This window comes from Phascolarctos cinereus, unplaced genomic scaffold (genome assembly GCF_003287225.1).
Source record: "Phascolarctos cinereus isolate Bilbo 61053 unplaced genomic scaffold, phaCin_HiC Scaffold_2;HRSCAF=192, whole genome shotgun sequence".
Lineage (NCBI taxonomy): Eukaryota > Metazoa > Chordata > Mammalia > Diprotodontia > Phascolarctidae > Phascolarctos > Phascolarctos cinereus.
The window spans coordinates 396,832,293-396,836,149 of record NW_027555625.1 but is presented as its reverse complement, the minus strand read 5'-3'; the positions used below and the strand labels follow the sequence as shown (position 1 = coordinate 396,836,149).

General features: G+C 36.6%; 1 pseudogene; it reads right to left on the bottom strand.

Annotated features, from left to right (window-relative positions):
* Nucleotides 1-3,006: 3,006 nt before the first annotated feature.
* On the bottom strand, nt 3,007-3,438 carry LOC110212383 (small ribosomal subunit protein eS17 pseudogene; annotated as a pseudogene).
* Nucleotides 3,439-3,857: the final 419 nt, after the last annotated feature.

Below are 3,857 nucleotides of genomic sequence, written 5' to 3'. Positions count from 1 at the left end.
ATTTCTATAGTTTTTTTTTTTTTAATGAACTGGTGAATGAAAGCCATGAGAAAAGGAGAAATCAATCAAGAATAAAAATGAAAGTCAACTTTCTCCCTAACTCTCAGGTACTATGTCCCAGTTAGTTTGCCAATGATGCAAGCAAAGAATGTGATTTTCAAACTATTTGCCTCTACTTCCATTGTAGCAGTAGTAGCATATTATATAATTTTATTTCTCTCTTTCTGTGAAAGAAAATGCAGGTCAAACTCATGAAATGTGAAATGTCTTTATGTATTTTTAAGTTAAAGAGGCCACAGGAAGATAAAATAATTGCACTGGAGGACTCATTAGATCAGTCAATTAAACATTTTCCTTCCCTTTCTCTGTATTATAGGTAAATAAATTGAACCACAAAGAGGTTAAGTGAACTGTCCAGAGAAACAAAGATAGTAAGTGATGGCCAGATTTTGAACGCAGGTCTTTTGACTCCAAATTCCAATCTCTTTCCAGAATGTTGTACTGCTGTTAATTAAAAATTGAGTTAATGGTAACTGAGGTTGTTCCATGTGATATGTGTGCAAGTATATGATTAGACTATGTAACATATATGGGCATCCATATAATTGAATTGTTCTTAATATTTCTATCAAAAAAATTGAAAATAATTTAGCCTTTGTCTCCAAGTCAGTCAGATATCCTCCGTTATATAAAAAAGGTAGGAAGAGTATTAGATAATGTATTCTATCTTCAAAAAAAGTTTTATAGCTACTAAAATTAGAAAGATCACACAGGAATGGTAAGAAGTTAGAAATGATCTTTAAAAAAATAGAACTGGAAAAATGGGATCTGTTAACCTTGGGAATTGGAAAGACATGGTTCTGTGTTATAGTATAAAATAAACCTTCTCCATATGGGTAGCTGAGGGAAATGAGATATCCTAGAAGTCAAAGAGAGAAAAAAAAAAAGACAAGGGTCAGGTGTAGTTGTTTTCCTATTACAACCCTATAATTTTTCAGTCAAATGAGAAGAAACAATTTTATTTTTTTCAAAATAGAAATATTTTGCCCAGCAAGCTAAAATCTTGCTTTAATATTCCTGTTCTGCTTTCTCCTACTTGCTTCCCTGCTCCTACAACATATAAATCTCCATTTCATTTCACAGACTCTAAACAAAATCAAGACATTAAAGAGTTAACTCATAATCCCTCTTCTCTGGTCAGGCCATATTTGGAGAATTATATTTAGTTATAACCATATTTGTGGAAGCAGAGGGATTTATTTTATTTATTTTTTATTTTTTAATATTTAATTTTTTAAGATTCATTAACTTATTTGTTTTTAGTTTTCATCATTCACTTTCACAAGATTTTGAGTTCCAAATTTTCTCCCCATCTCATCCCTCCCTCTACCCCAAGACAGCATGCAGTCTGAATACCCTTTCCCCTAATCTGCCTTCCCTTCTATCCCCCCTCCCCTTCTCTTTTCCCCTTACTCTTCTATTTTCCTGTAGGGCAGGATAGATTTCTATACCCCATTGCCTTTATATCTAATTTCCCAGTTGCATGTGAAAACAAATTTTAACATTTGTTTTTAAAACTTTGGGCTCCAAATTTTTTCCCTTCCTCCCTCCCCACCCACCTTCATTGAGAAGGCAAGCAACTCAATATGTTATACTTGAGTAGTCATGCAAAACACTTCCACAGCAGTCATGTTGTGGAAAACTAACTATATTTCCCTTCATCCTATCCTTCCCCCCCTTTCTTCTTTTCTGTCTTTTGACCCTGTCCCTCCTCAGAAGTGTTTACTTCTGATTACCCCATCCCCCAATTTGCCCTCCGCTCTATCATCTCCCCACTTTCTTATCCCTTACCCCCCTATTTTCCTGTAGGGTAAGATAGCTTTCCATACCCAAATGAGTGTGTATGTTATTCCCGCCTTAAGCCAAATCCAATGAGAATAAGATTCACTCATTGCATCTCACCTTCCCCCACTTCCCCTCCATTGTAAAAGCTTTTTTTTGTCTGTTTTATGGGAGACCATTCTACCTCTCCCTTTCTCCTTCTCCCAGTATAATCCTCTCTCTCCCCTTAATTTTATTTTCCAGATATCACCTATTCATCTTCACCTCACCCTGTGCCCTCTATCTATCAATCAATCAATCTATCTATCTATCTATCTATCTATCTATCTATCTATCTTTTTTCCCTCCAACTACCCTAATACTGACAAAGGTCTCATGAGTTACAGATATCATCTTTCCATGTAGGAATATAAACAGTTCAACCTTAATAAATCCCTTATGATTTCTCTTTCCTGTTTACGCCTTCATCCTTCTCTTGAGTCTTGTATTTGAAAGTCAAATTTTCTATTCAGCTCTGGTCTTTTCATCAAGAATGCTTGAAAGTCCCCTATTTCACTGAATGACCATTTTTTCCTCTGATGGATGATATTCAGTTTTGCTGGGTAGGTGATTTTGCCTGTAACCCTATCTTCTTTGCCTTCCAGAATATCATATTCCAAACCCTCTAGTTCCTTAATGTAGAAGCTGCTAAATCTTGTATTATCCTGATTATCTTTACACAATATTTGAATTGTTTCTTTCTGGCTGCTTACAATATTTTCTTCTTGACCTAGGAACTCTGGAATTTGGCTACAATATTCCTAGGAGTTTTCCTTTGGGGATCTCTTTCAGGAGGTGATTGGTGAATTTTTTCCATTTCTATTTCACCCTCTGGTTCTAGACTATCAGGGCAGTTTTCCTTGATAATTTCTTGAAAGATGGTGTCTAGACTCTTTTTTTGATCTTGGCTTTTGGATAGTCCAATAATTTTTAAATTATCTCTCCTGGATCTATTTTCCAGGTCAGTTGTTTTTTCAATGAGATATTTCACATTGTCTTCTATATTATTTTTTCATTCTTTTGGTTTTCTTTTATGTCTTGATTTCTCATCAAGTCACTAACTTCCAATTGCTCCATTCTAATTTTCGAGGAAGTAGTTTCTTTTTTATTTTTTTGAGAGGGTTCCCAAGTTTATTGGAAAGAAGGCAAAAGTAAATATTAAACAGCTCATCTTGGTGTTTTGAAGTTCATCCTAACTGTGGGCTGGGTAACTTGCAGATTGGACAAAACTGCCAAAGTCCAGGAGTTTCAACATTTCTTTGGTATCAGGGTCCACAATGATTTCTTGATCCAAAGCAGAGACCTCAGGGATGTAGTTGTCCCTCCTTTCTCTTTCCTCTTCCTGCAGTTTGATGGAGATACCTCTCACAGGGCCTCTCTGGATACTCTTCATCAGATGAGTTATGTAGCCTGCGATCTTGTTCTGGAGCTTCTTGTTCTGGTGATCTCCTCACACACATGCTTGTTGGTGTAGAAGTCATTGCCCAGGCAGGTGTAGTACTTTTCAATGATGACTCGTGCTGCCTTCTTCATGGTCCAGGTCTGAATGCGACTCATATTGGCTCTGGAGGGTGAAGGGCAAGGAAGTATTGTCTTCAGTATGCTTTTGGACTTCCTTTTGCATTTGGCCAATTCTGCTTTTTAAGGCATTCTTCTCCTCATTGGCTTTTTGGACCTCTTTTGCCATTTGGGTTAGGCTATTTTTTAAGGTGTTATTTTCTTCAGTATTTTTTGGGTCTCCTTTAGCAAACTGTCGACTAGTTTTTCCATAATTTTCTTGCATCACTCTCATTTCTCTTCCCATATTTTCCTCTACTTCTCTTACTTGCTTCTCAAAATCCTTTTTGAGCTCTTCCATGGCCTGAGACTGAGTTATATTTTTCTTGAAGTGCAGGAGCCCATGCTGAACTGTGTTTCTCTCCCAGCCCAGTATGAAAGACCTTTCTAATCAACCATGAAGGGTGTCTTGGGCTGGA